This window comes from Neovison vison, chromosome 4 (assembly GCF_020171115.1).
Source record: "Neovison vison isolate M4711 chromosome 4, ASM_NN_V1, whole genome shotgun sequence".
Classification (NCBI taxonomy): Eukaryota; Metazoa; Chordata; class Mammalia; order Carnivora; family Mustelidae; genus Neogale; species Neogale vison.
In genome coordinates this window covers 146,032,647-146,052,099 of record NC_058094.1, presented here as the reverse complement: position 1 = coordinate 146,052,099, position 19,453 = coordinate 146,032,647, and the positions used below count along the sequence as shown (strand labels likewise).

Genomic DNA, 19,453 nt, shown 5'->3' with positions numbered 1-19,453 from the left:
GGATGGAGCCCCGAGTCAGACTCTCTGCTCAGCAGGGAGCCTGTTCCTCCTCTCTCTCTGCCTGTCTCTCTGCCTACTTGTGATCTCTCTCTCTGTCAAATAAATAAATAAAATCTAAAAAAAAAGAAAGAAAGAAACATACTCAAGTAACCAGGGGCAAGGAAAGTCATGATTCCCAGGTTCCCACTGAATGAACTGCATGGTGCCATTCACTGGAAATGGAGGTTTTGCTCTATACATTATACAAAGTCATAATGCTTAGGAAGTACTTTGGAACATTTGCAAAGACTCCACAAAATGGATATCAGAGATACCTTGATGAAATTTACCAGGAGACTTTTTAGAAGTTTCTTAAATGTACCTATAGATATGGTGATATATTTATGTCACAAATCAGGATACATGTTGGACATGTTGGAGTGTACCAATAGTAGCAATAAGATGTGCTGTCTAAAATGGGAACTGTTCTGAAAAATCTGGAGCATGTGATCACTGAACATAAGAATTAATTTTGGGGGGGGGTGCGTCTGGGTAGCTAAGTCAGTTGGGCGTCTGCCTTTGGCTCTGGTCATGATCTCAGGGTCCTGGGATTGAGCCCCACTTTGGGCTTTCTGCTCGGCAGGGAGCCTGCTTCTGCCTCTCTCTGCCTGCCCCTCCGCCTACTTGTGATTTCTGTCTCTCTGTCAAATAAATAAATAAATAAAATCTTTTTTAAAAAAAAGAATTAATTTTTTGTCTCATTTGGGCTTCCTCTAATCAAAGTTCTCTCTGAATGAAAATGTCGACTACCATTAGAATGTACATGTTTAAATGGACACGTCTCAGGTAGCTAGTCAGTCTATAGCTACAGTTGTGCCCCTCCTCCATCTGTGCTTTCAGTTACCCATGGGAGACTACAACCCAGAAGCAGATGATCCTGTTGTCAGAAGGTCATTAGCAGCCTAACACTACTTCACAATGCCTGCCTCATTCACCTCACTTCATCTCATCTGGAGGCATTTTTTAAGAAATTTATTTATTTGAGAGAGAGTGAGGAGAGCATGAGGGGAAAAGTCAGAGGGAGAAACAGACTTCCCACTGAGCGGGGAGCCTGATGCAGGACTCGATCCCAGGACTCCAGGATCATGACCTGAGCCAAAGGCAGTTGCTTAACCAACTGAGCCACCCAGGCATTCTCATCAGGGAGACATTTTATCATCTCATCATCACAAGAAAAAGGGCAAATACAGGACAAGAAGATATTTTGAGAGCCCATATTCACGTAACTTTTATTACAGTATATTTTTATAATTGTTCTATTTTTATTATTATTGTTGCCAATCTCTTTCTGTGCCTAATTTACAGATTAGACTTTATCATAGGTATGTATGTATAGGAAAACCAGTATACATGAGTTCAGTACTACCCACACTTTCAGGCATTCATTAGAGGTCTTTGGCCCTGCAGATAAGGAAGAGCTGTGTTTCCTTAGTCTCATCTCAAATAATAACTTAGATAATAATTTCAAACTCCATTCTACCCTACTTTTCCTCAGAGCTGTAAGTGAGTAGTCCTATCAGCTCACCTGACTTTTTTTCCTCTCTTTCTCTCTAGCTCATGTTCAGTGGAGACATTAATGAGAAATAAGTCTAAAAGACAGGAAGCAGAAGAGACATGGGTAAATCTTCAACCTGGATTCTCAGGTACTAAGTAATCTTAAATCCACACAAATCTCTTCTGTAATCTATAAAGTATCTAGTTCTCAAAATACAAGGTAGATTTAAAAAGGAAAACTACATTGTAGCAATGTCTCCTTGTTACTTTTTATACATATTAGTATATTTCAATTTTAAAACTACTTGTAAACCTCATTTTATATTAGAAATAATTATGTAACAAACTTTCTCAAAACTTTATTATTTTTTTTTAAAGATTTTATTTACTTACTTGACAGAGAGGGAGAGAGAGATCACAAGTAGGCAGAGCAGCAGGCAGAGAAGAGAGGTAAGCAGGCTCCCCACTGAGCAGAGAGCCCGATGTGGGGCTCAATCCCAGGACCCTGAGATCATGACCTGAGCCGAAGGCAGAGGCTTAACCCACTGAGCCACCCAGGTGCCCCTCTCAAAACTTTAGAAACACAATTTACATACCAAAAATACTGAGTGAGATAATATACAGAATGTAAGGATGTATGACATGATTTCTTCTAGGAATTCTTTACAAATAGCATGATAAATAGTACAAATGATAAGGAAGTAATATGTTTTTTAATCAAAGGGGCGCAAATGATGTTTGTCAATAACGTGGACTTCGGCTATTTACAGGGAATGCATGCTAATACTCAGGAATGCTTTACTAGTCAGTGTAATAATGTGTTCATGATATCCACGTAATGACAGTGTAAGGCAGTCTCATTTTTTAAAATAAATCAAATATTGTATTACCAAATTCTAGATCAAAAAGTAATCAGTTCATAAGAAAGTCAAATATTGCTCACATTAAAGTCTTTTCTAAATTATGGATAATAGAATTTAAAGATAGTAAGGAAATTATTGTTTCCAGCATTACAACTTTGATAATAACTTGTATTTTTTTCTTATTCCAAAAGTAATACATTTTCATGCATAAAACTTATGTATAAATAAGGGAAAAGTTTTAACATTATAAATGCTTTGACTCTTAATGGTAGACTATGTCATTTGAATCTTCCTTCTAAAAATCACTAAAAATGCTAGAAAAAATGGGCACCTGGATGGCTCAACTGTAAGCATTCGGCTGAGGTCATGATCCAAGGGTCCTGTCTGCTTCTCCCTCTCCCACTCCCCTTGCTTGTGTTCCTGGTCTCTCTGTCTCTCTATCTCTCTCTCTCTGTGTCAAATAAATAAATTTTTAGAAAAAAAAAAGAAAAGAAAAAATATAAAGAAAGAGTTTAAAAACATCGAAAATATGGGAAAACTGAAACTCAGAGAGGTTAGAGCACAGAATCCATTTGCTAAAAACACCTGCTGATCCCTAGCAAACTTTCGACTTTTTAATTTTGATAGCCGTATGGAGCCATGGACACAGAAATCAAAGTGCTTGGGCCACACATCAAGGAGTCTATAGGCAATAGGGACTCACACAGTTTGTTGAAACTCAGAAAGAATACACCTTTGTGGTAAAGGTAAACTGGAGATAAACCAGTGCTCAGCACACCAGCTTGGGACCTCTGTCCTAGTGTTTCAACTTACACAGTACAGATTTCTAATGTTCTTCCATTTGCACAAAGGTAATTAGTTCTGGCACTTGTCAATTTATACACTGTAAGGAAGTGAAAACAACCTTAGACAGACAATGAAAAGATCCCTTTGTCTAGGGATAACTTCAGCTGTGAGTCAAAGACCCCAGTAACAGGAGTTTAAAGAAGATAACCTTTTGCTTCGTTCTCCCATAAAAGCCTAGAGGTAAGGTGGTCCACGGCTATTGTAGCTTCATTCCCAAGATCACTTCATGTTCCACCTGACTACCACAGCCATCACAACCACATTCCAGTCTGTCTGGAGAAGGAAAAGAAGAATCAAGGATAAAGGATACATGCTAGCTATCTTTTAAAGAAGATTTCAGTGCCATACTTTGCTTACCTAGAAGAAAGAGAAAAGCAGTCCGTGACGTCCTAGAACTACTCTGGCACTCATAGGCCTTGGTATTCTGTTAAGCACATGCAATTTCAAAGAACACCAACATCAGACAACGCCATAAAAACAAGACTACTCCATAATTATGCCTGAACACAAACAAAAATAATGAACATTGTCCAAACCACAAAGTGACCAGACATCTCCCTATTCTGCCTAATAGGAACGGCTGCTACTTTGTTACCAATTACAGCTTTGGTTGTGTTTCATTCCTCCTGATAATATTTCAAGATACCTAATTATAGAATTACCTCTGCTTCCTGACAGCATGCAATCCAAAGTAAAGCTCTGCTTCTTCAACACGTCCTAAAATGGCATAATACAAGCCAGATTCTATACTAAAGTCTTTCTAACACCCTCTTACTGAGATACCATGGTTTCCTAGGATGTGCATTACCCCTCCTGACAACAAACAGTGAACCCAACTTGTTCAACTACTGGCTTTTTCCTGTAGTCTTTGGATGAAGGTCATGGACACCGGTTATTGGCAATAAATTAGTTTGTAAGACCACATTCAGATGTGGGGTTGCTAAGAAGTGCCATCCTTCCTTTGGACCACCATGTGCTCAGTGAAAAGTGGGGTCTCTATTGCCATAGGAAAGAGAGAGAATAGATATAGGGACCAAGAAACCATCTTTTCCACAGTCTCTAAACTTAAAAACCCTAAAGACTTTTCTAATGTCACTGTCCATAATAAAGGAGGGCTAAGAAGCAAGAAGATGCCTTCAGAAAACAGACCATGTAATTGGCTTGAGTTGAAGAAGCCAAGTTGTAGGCTCAGTCTCTTTCAAAAAAGGGAAGGATGTCTCAGGTGAGAAAAACAGACTCCACGAAGGTGGGCAGGCCAGGTACAAAACAGAAATCAGTTGGACCAAAACCAAATTCAAAGAGTACACTGCAGAATAAGACATCCTTTGTGAGCTCCATTTGGACAGGAAAAACAAAGTAATAAAAAATGATGATTGTTGATGATAAATGTTGGCTACTGCTAACTCCAGTGTGCTATGTAAGCAAAAACAGAAAGGGCTTGATTCTGTCTGGGAAACAGGAGAAATCTCAGTGCCAGCCTCACAGAGGAGCTGCGTTTGAAGAGTGCGGAGAAGTCTGGTCATAATACAAGTTTTAGGGAAACAATAATAAATAAATGAATGGATTTTTCTGTATTGGATATAATATGGGTCATCATTTGTGGGGGGAAAAGCATGCTGCCAGTGTGATGAGGTTTTAAAATTAGAGTAAGGAAGATGGTATTAATGTTGTCTAGATTTTCCTGTTGAGGGGGCGCCTTGCTGGCTTAGGGAATAGAGCACGTGACTCTTGATCTTAGGGTCATGAGTTCAAGCCCCACATTGAGCATAGAGCTTACTTTTTAAAAAACGAACAACAAAAAAATGAGCAGCTTAAAAAAAGGAAAAGATTTTCCTTTTGAGAAGTCGCTTATGATGTCCTTTGGACAGCTCTTTGTGTTTCTGTTTGCTATAGTTAGTGTATTTGATTTTTTTTCCAAAAAACAGCTAAACAAATATTCCTGGGCTCATTGCTTAAACAAACAAAAAATCATTGTAATAAAGTGAACTTCATAGATGTTTCTTCAAAGATCCATGTTAAAGTCCCTTCAAAGTAAGGATCCTAGGGTACCTGGGTGCTTAGTCAGTTAAGCATCCGACTCTTGTTTTTGTCTCAGTTCATGGTCTTGGGGTCCTGAGATCCAGCCCCATGTATCATTCCCCACTCAGTGGGGAAACTGCTTCCCCTCTCTTTCTCTCTCTCTCTCCCTGTGCTGCTCATGTACTCTTTGTCTCTCTCTCTCTAAAATAAATAAATACATTTTTAGGCTTTTAAAAATATTTTATTTATTTTTTTCACAGACAGCAGAAGCAAGGGGAGCAGCAGAGGGAGAGGGAGAAGTAGGCTCCCCACTGGGCAGGGAGCCTGAAGTGGGGCTCAATCCTAAGACCCTGGGATCGTGCCCCGGGCCAAAGGCAGATGCTTAACTGACTAGGCCACCCAGATGCCCCTAAATAAATAAATTTAAGGGAGGGAGGGAAGGACAGAGGGGAGGAAGGATCCATCCCATGGCCCAGTGAAGGTATTCCTCACCTTCATTTCTTGCAGACAAAATAAGGCAGCGACAATGACAAAGTAGGAAGAGAACATTGCCTCTTCCACAGTGTTGGTCTACCATTAAATCCAATGTTAGATGATTAATTTCTGTAGCCTTATGGATAATAATAGTGGTTGACATTTTTTTTTATCCTTTTTGGACTATTGCATCTAGGCCTCCAAACAACTCTATGAATTAGTTATCTTTTATTTTGATTTTACAGATGCTCAGAGTTACATAGCATTTAATTGGCAGAGTTGACACTTGAGCACAGACATTTACATTTTAGAATCTGAGCTCTTTTTTTATTTTTTTTAAAGATTTTATTTATTTATTTGACAGAGAGAGCGAGCACAGAGGGAGCAGCAGGCAGAGGGAGAGGAAGAAGCAGGCTCCTTGCTGAGTGGGACATGGGGCTTGATCCCAGGACACTGAGATCATGACCTGAGCTGAAAGGAGCTGCTTAACCAACTGACCCACCCAGGCACCCCTAGAATCTGAACTCTTTTTTTTTTTTTAAAGATTTATTTATTTATTTATTTGACAGAGAGAGAGAGATCACAAGTAGGCAGAGAGGCAGGCAGAGAGAGAGGAAGGGAAGCAGGCTCCCTGCTGAGCAGAGAGTCCGATGTGGGGCTCCATCCCAGGACCCTGAGATCATGACCTGAGCCGAAGGCAGCGGCTTAACCCACTGAGCCACCCAGGCGCCCAGAATCTGAACTCTTAATCATAAGTCCGTGATGCCTCCAATTATAGCATATAATACATAATACACTGGCATATTATTTGAAAGTAAGAAAAAGGTTGAGTAAATATGGTATTTAAGGACAATAAAAAGAAAGAAATTAACTGTTTTAAGCAACTGCCATATGCCAGGCCCTTGTTTAATTCTCATAAGCCTACTGTGAAATACATAATATTTTTTTATTTTCCATTTTATACATCAGGAAACTGAGGTTCAAAGAGCTTAAATAACTTATATAAAGTAACTTTAGTTCTTTTTGAAAGGAAAGTTCAGGCTCTTAAGTACCTGAAAGTGTTGGCTATATATTCATGGTCATGTTAAAACACATATGGAAGATGTTTGCTATTTTGGGTAGGAATGTTCTGTCAAGTCACTTTTAGCTTTCTACATTTTTAAATTTTATTTAAAACATATTTTCAGTTGCTGATCAGGTTCATTATATTGCCCACATGTGTCATTTATTTTAGCATTGGAATAAAATACAGTAAAAATAATCATCATATTTGCTTTAAAATTATCACATACTATAATATATTATCTAAATATAAATGATTTTTAAAAGATTTTGTTTATTTATTTGACAGAGAGAAAGATCCCAAGTACACAGAGAGGCAGACGGGTGGGGGAAGCAGTCTCCCCACCGAGCAGAGAGCCCGATGCGGGGCTCGATCCCCGGACCCTGAGACCATGACCTGAGCTGAAGGTAGAGGCTTTACCCACTGAGCCACCCAGGTGCCCCTATAAATGATTCTTTTTTTTTTTAATATTTTATTTATTTATTTGACAGACAGAGATCACAAGTAGGCAGAGAGGCTGACAGAGAGAGAGGAGGAAGCAGGCTCCCCGCTGAGCAGAGAGCCCAATGCGGGCCTCAATCCCAGAACCCTGGGATCACGACTCGAGCCAAAGGCAGAGGCTTTAACCCACTGAGCCACCCAGGCACCTCCCTATAAATGATTCTTAATTGTATGCTTTTTTTGTATGGTTTACTATATTGTTTCAATTAATGAAGTTGTAAAATTCACAGAATTTTAAAAATTCAGAATTTATTACCTAAATTATATTCGAAAGTCAGTTGATAACCATGACCCAGTAATTAATGTTTTTCTCATCTGAGTTTTGAATGTTGCAAAATGTCAGGGGTGCCTGGGTGGTTCAGTTGGTTAAACATCTGACTCTTGATTTTGGCTCAGGTCATGATCTCAGAGTTGTGAGATTGAGCCCTACACTCTACACTGGGCTTGGAGCCTGCCTAAAATTCTATTTTCTCTCTCTCTTCCTCAGCACCCCCCACCCAAAGATATCACAAAATGTCAGAACTACAGAATCCAAAAGTTGGACCAGACTTTTTAAACTATATGGTCCAACCTTCTCATTTTCCAGATGAGGACACTAATGTGTCGAGAGGTTAAAATGATTTGCCCAATGGGACAAAACAAGTTATGCCAAGGAATGGCTAGAGGGCTTGCTACTACTACGTGCCCTTTCTCCCGGCCACCTGAATTGAACTGTCTAAATAGAAATGTGTTTACTACACTACAAAATTTGAAGACCCTAAAATCTATTGGAATTCCCCAGATCACCTTGAATTTACTTAAAACCTGTATTTCTATACACTCATGAATCAAATTGCTACCCTTGTATCTCTTTCTTCTGTATGAATTTTGGAGTCGTCAGTGTGTTAAAGCCACAGTTCCTCTGACTTCAAGTACAGTTCCTTTCCTTATGGTGTTATTACTGAATCCACTCACAACGTACTTACAGTAATACTTACGTTGCACTTACTCTGGCCAGGGACCCTGTTACGTGCTTTATGTATTATGTGCTTTATGTATACTGACTTACTTGATCTTTCCATGGACCCTATGATATCCACATTTTGTAGATGACAGGACGGATACAGAGAAACAGAGAAGTCAAGATCCTGCAAATTTTAAGTGACAAAGCTAGTGATTCAAACGCAGGAAGTCTGCTTCCACACACTGTGCTCCTAACCGCTATACAAATAACCTCACGCAACGTAACTTTCATAGGTCTCCAGAAAATTTTTAAATATCCAGCCTCAGAATTTTATATATATATATTCCTTTGATTCAGAATTAACTCTTTTGTTTTAGGAAAAAGAATTATTCTTTATTAGTGCCTTTAACCTAACCCTTGGATTATGCCAGCAGTTACACGCTATCTATAAAAATTTTCAATTAACAAAATAGCTAAAGTAAAATATACTCATTTTAAAATAACAATGTAAAATATGTAGAGTGAACATCTCTCCCAGCCTCCCCTTCAGTTCTGTTCTAATTCAGTTTTTCCAGATACTTCTCAATCTATTTTTGAAGATACATTTATGTGTTATATACATATATATGCATTTATATGTATGTGTGTATATCTATATGTGTACATGTGGTATAGATACTTATATATGCACACATCTGTGTGTATAAGTGTATGAAACTCCTACAGCTTAAAATTTTCAACATATATAAATCTACATCTTTTTAAAAAGAATTTTAAATTTAATCAGCAAAAACCTGCATGCCATTTAAAATCAAATAGTGGGGAGTTTTAAAATAGTTACCTCTAAAACCACTCAGCATGCTTAGAGTGCTGTTTCTTAGTTTTTCAATTTAAGGCTTTGTATTAGTTATCTATTGCTGTGTGACAAATTACCCCAAAATTTGAAGGCTTATTATCTCACAGTTTCTGTAGGTTACTTCGAGCATGGCAAAACTGGGTGATTTGGGGCCAAGGTCTTGTAAGGGTGCAAGTAAGCTCTAGCCTGGTCTGCAGGCTTGACCAGCTAGGGGAGGTGGGGGGTGGGGCGTCAAGATGGCTCATGGGCTGAGTCACTGGTTCCCTCTCTTCTATCATCTTTAGATATTCGTTAAAATGTCTTAGTGCAACTTCTGATTTTCTGTTGTCTTTGTCATTATGGGTTTATATTCTATTTTATTCCTTTGCTATCATTTAAATGAGACTTAGAGTAATCAGTGCATCATTGTTGACTGAAAGACCACCTCATACCACTTAAAGTCCAAACAGTATTTCACAATATGGATATACCATAACTGGTTTAATCATATGGAAAGACATTTGGATCTTGCTTCTTTCACTTAGATCATCCTTGTTTATAGATCTTTGCATATATATAAAAGTGTTTCTGTGGATAAGTTTCTATAATTTGTTATCATAAAGGATTTGTATGTATATTTTTTAAAGGTACCACTAAGGGGTGTCTGGCTGGCGTGGGTGGTAAAGGATGCAACTCTTGACCTAAGGGTCACGAGTTTCAGCCCCAAATTGGGTATGGCACCTACACCTACTCAAAAAAAATTTGGTGGGGAGGGCCGCCCAAATGGCTCAGACAATTAAGTGTCTGCATTCTGTTCTGGTCATGATCCCAGAGTTCTGAGATCTAGCTGTGGCATCGGGCTCCCTGCTGAGCAGGGAGTCTGCTTTTCCCTCTGCCCCTCCCCCTGCTCATGCTCTCCATCTTTCACTCTCTTTTTCTCAAATAAATAAATAAAATCTTTTAAAAAATGTTTTTTAGTTAAACATACCACTAAATTATCTTTCACAAAGCTATACCAATTTATCCTGAAATTTAGTTTTTGTCATAGTTCATACATAAACATTCAGATATCCTAGGACTGAGCAAGAATTCCTCCATGTTATATCCTGTTCATGAAAGAGTGGGAGGAAAAGAATATATAAGGTGTTTCCACAGCATAATGACAATTCCATCTTTAGCCTATAAACAGGAAGTAGAACCAGGATAAAAACATGACTTCCTCCATTTTCAATGAGAAAAGCATAACAAACACCCTCTGCTCCCAGCATTCCAGATTCCCCAAAGAATCAAGCAGCTAAATAAACAGGCTACCACATATAGATAGCCACGTTCACAAGTAAAATTAAGGTTGACATTTTAACCAGATGGAAGCCAGCTCCAAACGAAAATGGATCTGTGTATATAAGGACCTATGCCACCAAGGCCACCTAAATTTATACAATAACTGTGTAAAATGAGTTTTTTAAGTGGAACAATACGTTATATTTAGAGTTCGATTCTTAAATGAACTTCATGGCAAATCAATCTTAACTGTATTTTTTCATTCTGTAAACATCTGTTTTCTCATATGAATTCTGAATATGATCCCCTAATTAGAGTAATTGAGGCCTTCTTTTGTTTAATTAGCAATTTGATTTAAACAACATTTTAAGAAACTGTTGTTTGTCTGTTCTTGCTCACTGGAAACGGCTGTTAGAGATCCCTCTCCCAGCCCTTTTAGAAACCCTCTACAGGGGGCGCCTGGGTGGCTCAGTGGGTTAAGCCGCTGCCTTCGGCTCAGGTCATGATCTCAGGGTCCTGGGATCGAGTCCCGCATCGGGCTCTCTGCTCATCAGGGAGCCTGCTTCCTCCTCTCTCTCTGCCTACTTGTAATCTCTCTCTGTCAAATAAATAAATAAAATCTTTAAAAAAAAAAAAAAAAACCCCTCTACAGTACCTGGCACTGTCAAGGGCTTCAGAAAAATTCACTTTCTGACACAGACAAGGATTTTTCTCTTAGTTTCTGAACCACTGTCCTAATCCCAATGTCTTTTAGCTTTGTGTGTTTCTGAGCAGGAATTTCTCTTTTTTTTTCTTTCTTTTTAAAAAAATTTTTTAAATTAAATTTCAATTTAATTAACATATAGTATATTACTAGTTTCAGAGGTAGAATTTAATGATTCATCAGTTGCATATAACACACAGCACTCCTTCCATCAAGTGCCTTCCTTGATGCCCAGCACCCAGTTACCCCATCCCCTCCACCCTGCTCCCCTCCTGCAACCCTCAGTTTGTTTACAGTTCTGCATCTCGTATGGTTTGCCTCTTTCAGTTTTCATCTTATTTTATTTTTCCTTCCCTTCCCCTATGGTCATCTGTTTTGTTTCTCAAATTCCACATATTAGTGAAATCATATGTATTTGTCTTTCTCCTTAGCATAATACCCTTGGGTTCCACCCACGTCATTACAAATAGCAAGATTTCATTCTTTTTGATGGCTGAGTTATATTCCCTTGTATATATATACATACTATATCTTCTTTATCCATTCCTTTGTTGATGGACATCTGGGCCCTTTCCATATTTTGGCTGTTGTGGACCTTGCTGAGCAGGAATTTTTCTGTCTTTGAAGGTACCAGAACTGAGTTGGGGTGGGCTTTCTGACAGAAAATAAAAGTCAAAATGTCTCCAAAGGTTACTGTTCTTATAATATTATAAGATTGTAAGTTCTTAGGAGGTAGGGAATCTTCTGCCTTGTTCCAGGATTCTCCACTAGCAGCTCATTTTCTCTGCAAATACTCAGAAATATAAACTGAGGAAAACAAAACTGGTGTTTATTCTGAGTTTTTATGCCACATGAAGATAAATTGGGTTCACAAGGTTATCTCAGTCATTTGCTCATATTGCATGTAGCCTGTAGGTCACTTGCACCTCTGTTAACCTTCTGGTAGGCTTCACGTGACTCCTCATTTTGTACCTGGGGTGAAGAAGCATTCCCTTTGTGACAAATTCCCTTCTCATGGCAGAAAAAAAGTGGCTGGTGGGAACACAATGTCTTTTAAAGCTTCTGCTCAGACATGATGTGTATCATATCTGCTTACGTGCTTTTGGCCAGACCCATCATCTGTAAGTGGGGATACATAATCTTCGAGGAAGCCTGTGCTTGCAGTCTCCTGTAGAAGGTGGCCATATTTTTTTATGATGTGGGTGTGATGAGGAGATGAGGAGAAAGTGGTACAATTGTGATCTTACTCTTGGGATAGGAAGGAAAAAGTGCTTAGTAATAATTATTTCTCTTTGCAGAAGAGTGGAGGCTTTACTTGTATTCACATCTTGAAAGAAAGAGCCAGATTACAGTGGAGTGTATCTGCTGTCAGATCTCATGGTGGATTGCTAACGGCATGGAGTTTCTGTTTGGGGTGATAAAAATGTTCTAAAATTAGACAGTGATAATACTTACACAAATTCATGAAAATATGAAAAGCCACTGAAAGGTATACTTTAAAAAGCTGCATTTTATGTTATGTGAATTATATTTCAGTAAAACAGATAAACAACACTTGCATGCTAGAACTGTAAAAAAGAATGCCTTCGATGATCTAAGGAACTTTGTATTTTTCTTGGGTAATATTTAAAAAAAAATATTCGAAGAGAGGCACCTGGGTGACACAGTCAATTAAGTATCTGACTCTTGGCTTCAGCTCAGGTCGTGATCTCAGCCTTGTGAGATAGAGCCCTGAATTGGGCTCTGTGCTCACGTTTCTCTTTCCCTCTTCCCCTCCCTCCCACTTTCTCTCTTTCTCTCTCTCTCAAGTAAATCTTTAAAAAAAATCTTTAAAGAAGTATTAGATGATATTTTTAAAACTCAGTTTTACCACATTTTAAATAAATCTAATAGGACCTATGAAGTCTTTAAACTTTTTATTATGGAAAGTTTTTTTTTTTAACTTTTTTTTAAGATTTTATTTATTTATTTATTTTGATAGAGAGAGATCACAAGTAGACACAGAGGCAGGCAGAGAGAGAGGGGGAAAGCAGGCTCCCCGCTGAGCAGAGAGGCTGATACGGGGCTCCATCCAAGGACCCTGAGATCATGACCTGAGCCGAAGGCAGAGGCTTAAATCATTGAGCCACCCAGGCGCCCCTATTATGGAAAGTCTTAAACATATAATAATATCCCAGTATTAAAAAGGCTATCACCCAGTTTTGACAGTTATCAATTCACCAATTTCATTTTCTACTCAAATTACTTGAAGTCCTAACTATCATATTTTATAAATATTTGTAAATACTTATTACACATATTTAAAAATAAGGACTCCACCATTTAAACATAATCACAAAATTATTGTAGACTCAAAAACAATGGTAACTTTTTAGTATCATCAGTTATCCTGTAAGTATTCTTATTTTCCTGATTGTCCTATAAATATTTCTGTGAAGGTTCATTTTTTACTTGAAAGAAAATCTAGTACTATAAATTATTATAAAGGAATTACACTATTCAGAGCAAGATAGTAAAATTCTTTTTTTTTTTAAGATTTTATTTATTTATTTGACAGACAGAGATCACAAGTAGGCAGAGAAGCAGGCAGAGAGAGAGGAGAAAGCAGGCTCCCTGCTGAGGAGAGAGCCTGATACGGGGCTCAATCCCAGGACCCTGGGATCATGACCTGAGCTGAAGGCAGAGGCTTTAACCCACTGAGCCACCCAGGCGCCCCAGGAAGGGAACTTCTTTCTTCAGTCTTGGTGACATATCTTTACCCTGATATTAAAATATAAATATATATATATATATATATATATATATATATATATATATATATATATATCTGTAGGTATTTACCTTTGAGGAAAGGAATTGGAGATGAGGAGGGAGACTTTTCTATTCTTTTTTTAAGTAAGCTCCACACCCAGTGTGGGGCTTGAACTCATGATCCTGAGACCAGGAGTTACATGCTCTACTGACTGAGCCAGCCAGGCACCCCTTGACATTTTTAACTTATTCTCTATACTATTTGAATTCTCTAACTTTGGTTACGTATTTTCTTTTTAAATAAATATCAAGAGGAGTTCTCTAGGTATTCCATTTTTGCTATCTCTTTTTTATTTTCCTCTATTAATGTATAAGGTATATTACTTTTTATGTAAAGCGAGAATGAAGGCTGAGGCAAAAGACAAAATAACTGTTAGATGCAGGCAAGGGGGCACGTATACCATTGAGCCCTAGATAGTTGCTAAGAATGGGCTGCAGACTTGTCTTTAAACTTTATACTGACCAAGAAGAGAATAAGCTGATGAGACACACAAGATACCATAGGAGAAGAAAGTGAACCAACCACGTGCATAGGCCTCTTAATAGAAGCAGAAGAAAATCTCTCCTAATTGTCCTCACAGATGATTCCACTTTGTGAAGAACGTGTGATCCATGCTCTTAACTATAGCCAAATACAGAGTTTCTAAAGCTGTTTTATAGCATCCCTAAATGTAGGCTGGTGACAGCCACCAAAATTAAAATCAGTAAAAGCCATACAGACACTAGAATGGCAGTACACCATACAATCCTAGCATCCCATTCTCTGCTGGTCCTCACTGGTCGTAGAATATTTGTAGGCATAGCAAAGGCAGTTGTGTGTGGACCATGACCACCTGGAGAGACCCTGCCCTAATGAAAAGGAACGGCTGCCGTATCTCAGCTCTGGCAGATGTTGCCATGTGGGGACACCCGTGTGGTGTTGCCTATCCTTCTGTATTTGAAATCTCAGAATGTTTCAGTGTCAGCTCAAATTTTTAAAGATACTACATGGGCCCAATAAAGTATTTCTGTGGGCTAAATTGACCTCATTTTGTGACTGACTATCTAGAGGAATGAATTAATTTCATATCCCTCAGATCATCTCCGTGACTGTGCTTCTTTCAGCACATAGACTTGTTCTAGTTTTTTTCTGGGTTGGAGTAATGACCAACTTCCTCTTGCAAGAGTAAGAGTTGCTTAATGGCCTGCGTTCCTGAATAGAAGGCCAAAAAGGAAGAGAAGTTAATATATTCCTTCTCAGTTTTCGTGAAATGATCAATACTCGCCAGAATATTAATTTTAGAGCTGGTCTTCTTCCATACTACACTGAACCAAGCCAGAAGAGGCCTAGCTTGTTACCCAGCAGCCAAAAATGACCTCAGGGCAGCACCCAGGAGGCACTTCCTCCTCAGTTTTGTTCTTCTGTTTGTACTTCCTGCTACTGATAGTAGGGCTTGCTGTTCTCTTACTCGTAGGTAGCCTTTCAGAGTTCATAGATAATGGTGACTGGAAGAAGGTTTGACCAAATGTTAACAGAACCGAAGAGTACTATTGAAATGTCAGCATGATTCGTGGGTGTCAGTTCTCACATAGTGACTTTCACAGTCCAGCCCTTCTTTTTTTTTTTTTTTTTTTACAGTCCAGCCCTTCTGATGCATGCATACCAGTAAGGTTAAGTCAAGGAGAATGCTCTGCTGCAGTGATGCCATTAGCCTCTCCTCTAGGACAAATATAAAATGTGCATAACTCCTGGACTGGCAAGGTTCCCATTTCAAGATGAGCTCCAATACTCAGCTAATCAAAGTCAAAGGGAATAAAAACTTTGACCACATCTGGAAATATATCAGGCTTGTTTCATTCTGGACTATAAATCCAGGGAATGACTGAAATTTTTTAAATGAATATGGAGAGCCGTATGATTTATACTGTTAATTAAAGGAAGTGTTTAGGGATGCCTTGGTGGCTCAGTCGATTCAGTGGCTACCTTCAGCTCTGGTCATGATTCCAGCATCCTGGGATCGAGTCCCACATCGGGCTCCTTGCTTGACAGTGAGCCTGCTTCTCCCTCTGCCTCTGCCTGCCATTCTGCCTGCCTGTGCTCGTTCTCTCTCTCTCTCTCTCTCTGACAAATAAATGAAATATTTTAAATAAATAAATGAAGGAAGGAAGTTTTTAGAGCATTTGGTGTACATGGCATTACATTAATAATATTGTATATCCATTTGGAACTGTTTGACATGTTTGGAGGTAACCATATCTACTATGCTACAGGGTGTCAGTAGATTACAAAAAATAAACACATATCCCTAGCATTTGGCTTTTATGGTAGATATTATTTATTAAGAGCCAGATTTAGGCTTTAAAATTATATACGTAGCCGTAATGTTAGCTTCAATCAAAATAATTGCTAAATTAAGAAAAAAATATTTTATTTGACAGTGTAAAAATATTTGTATTCCTTCCAAAAAGATTTGAAGTAGCTGATAATAAAGTGCAGACACATTTAAAAAAACAGGAAGAAAAAATAGAAGTCAGTTTTCAAACAGGTTGTTGAGTGTGAAAGGTGTAGTGGATCATTAGTCTGGAAAGAATGAGTAGATGTTTAAATTGAGTAGAAAACTTAACTCTGGACTTCCTGGTAAAAAGGAAAGTATAAGGCATGCCTGGGGGGCTCAGCCTGTTAAGCCTCTGCCTCTGGCTTGGGTCATGATCTCAAGGTCCTGGGATCGAGCACCCTGTTGAGCCCCAGTCAGGGTCTCTGCTCAGTTGAAAGTCTGCTTATCCTTCTGCCTCTACCCATCCCCACCCACTCATGCCCTCTCTCTCACCCTCTCTCTCTTTCTCAAATAAATAAAATCTTTTTTAAAAAAGGAGGATATATAAGTTGCATAGTTCTTACCAACAACTAAAATGAAACATGCTAGTTGGTGAAAAGAAACAAATATCACCAAGCATTAAATTCAAAGACAAACTTACCACACAGATCTCATTATGGAGGGTAAACAAAAGTGTCATCAAATTAAAATTTTCTGAAAGATGCCAAAATAGTCCTTATGTGGTTGTGTCAGCATAGGCTTTTGGCAGATGTTCAAGAACATAATGTTAAATAAATAGATTTATATGAAAGCTGAAGAAATATAGATTAATTTTGTAATTTGGGGGGTGATTGTAACATGAACAAGTAGAGACTCAATGATTGCTATGCCTCTTAGAATGTCCACTTAGTTTACAATGAAAAAAAATATTGAACACAACAGGTTTCAAGACAAAACCCTTCTGAGATCTTTTAATTTGAGTTAATTTGAATTAATTTGAGTTAACTCGCAGGTATTTATTGATGTCACTACATATATGTTTTTTCTGTATGTGTTCTAGAATGTTCATGAATATCTTATCATTAAATGGTCCCTAAGTATTTTTTTATGATGTGTACATCCACTTGATTCTAAGGGAAAATTGTTCTTACCGTCAGCTCACTCTCTGAGATACATATGTATTAGATTCTATATTCAACTATTGTTTTCTTGAAATCTATAGATGATTAAGTTTCATCTACAGTAAAGTGATGGTATGCACCTAAATGGGAAAAAAATTAAAACATTCCATGGATCTAGTTTGGATAGAACATTTAAAATTATTAGTACAAACAATTAAAATAATAAGAGGCAAGGGATTATAAATAACCAGAAAAAGTTCCAGACCTTCAAACTTTTGTCTGGCTATTTGATCTAGCCATTTGTATTTCTAATAAATCAAGTGTTCCTGGTCAAGTTCTCATATATTCATTTATTTTGAGCCTTGGCTAATATATGTGCCAGATGATTTTAATCGTAATGAGTGATAAAGGAAGAAAGATAAAATATTGTAATGCAAAGAAGCCTGTGTCAAACTCCAAAGTATAAACCTAACAATTTTCTCTACTTCTGTCCTTTGTTTTCATGGGAAATTATGTGTGACATTAGTTTGAAATGGCTGAGGAGTCTCTCCAAAGATAGCACGAGGCTCTCACAGGAGAGACAGTATCAGGCATTATGCTAGATAATTTTTTTTCTTTTTTTCAATTTAATTTTATTTTTTTCAGTGTTCCAAGATTCATTGTTGCCATACGTGCCCTCCTTAACACCCATCACCAGGCTCACTGATCCCCCACCCCCACTCCCTTCCAAAACCCTCAGTTTGTTCCTCAGAGTCCACAGTCTCTCATGGTTATGCTAGATAATTTTTATAGGTATCATATGTTCTCAGGTCCTGTCCATGGCATCTCATACAAGAGGGAACAGACTTGGGTTAAGTAATGTAAGCAACAGAGTGCACGCGAAGTGGGAATTGTAATGCTGGCAATAATGTGAGGAGGCTTGCTCCAAAGGAGGTTAGGTAACATGCCCAAAGTTCCACACTACGTACTGAACCAGTTTAATTCTTTGCCCAATATATCATAGGCAGATCTTTTAAAAAGATATATTTTATTATTATTATTTTTAAAGATTTTATTTATTTGGCAGAGATCAGAAGTAGAGAGAGAGGAGGAAGCAGGCTCCCTGCCAAGCGGAGAGCCCGATGCAGGGCTTGATCCCAGGACCCTGGGATCATGACCTGAGCCGAAGGCAGAGGCTTTAACCCACTGAGCCACCCAGGCGCCCCTAAAAAGATTTATTTTAGAGAGAGGGATCAGTTGTGCATTATGCAGGTGAGCAGGGGGAGGGGTAGAGGGAGAGAATCTCAAGCAGACTACCCCTGAGCACAGAGCCCAACATGGGACTGGATTTCAAGATCTGGAGATCATGACCTGAGCCAAAATCATGAGTCAGACACTCAACCAAGTGAGCCACCCAGGTGCCCTGGCACTCACATTTTAATAAATAAACAAGAGGACACTGTAATAATTGTTAACTTTTTGTGGAGAGAAGGATGTTGTTGGCAGTAGAGCAAAATCAGTGAACTAAGTGAACAAAATCTAGTGCTTGAACTTTTGTGGTCCCCACCCATTCCTCCCCTTGCTTACCTCCTGTTTTCCTGTTACATGCTTATAAATTTGGGAGAATGTGGGAGTTTAGAGAGATCATAAGAGTATATTTTAGGTGTATAGAATTCCCCCAAATTGGCTTACCCTTTACCAATTTCTAATGAGAAGTACTTCTGTTATCTAAGAAAATTAGGAGATGGGGAGCCTGGGTGGTTCATTCGGTTAAGTGTCTGCCTTCGGCTTAGGTCATGATCCCAGGTCCTGGGATCAAGCCCCACATCAGGCTCCCTGCTTGATGAGAAGTCTGCTTCTCCCTCTCCTACTCCTTTTTCTTATGTTCCCTCTCCCGCTATGTCTCTCTCTGTCAAATAAATAAATAAAATCTTCTAAAAAATAATTAAATAAAAGTTTAAAAATTAGGAGGGAGTTATAAAAAGAAAAGTCAGCTCTGAAAACCTGAACTATAAGGTTCTCCAGATGGCCTACTAGATTTCTTGCAGTATAAGAAAAATTTTGTAATGTGATTAGTATCTCTTTTTGCTTTGGACTGAAATGAATATTCATGCCATTTCATTTGTAAAACACAGCAACTCCTGTGTCTCATTTATAGCAAAGCTTTGTCCTCTGTCCATACACCCA

At 38.4% G+C, this 19,453-nt stretch overlaps 1 long non-coding RNA gene across 5 annotated transcripts in view; it reads left to right on the top strand.

Moving 5' to 3' along the window:
* LOC122904746 overlaps nucleotides 1-19,453 on the top strand; it is a 67,741-nt gene that overhangs the window by 21,826 nt on the left and 26,462 nt on the right. For 3 of the 5 annotated variants that reach the window (XR_006384254.1, XR_006384252.1, XR_006384256.1), the window contains one exon: nucleotides 1,594-1,682. The exons of the other annotated variants lie outside the window; for them this stretch is intronic. This is a non-coding gene — a long non-coding RNA (uncharacterized LOC122904746). The remainder of the gene's footprint in view (nucleotides 1-1,593; nucleotides 1,683-19,453) is intronic. 5 annotated transcript variants of the gene reach the window in all.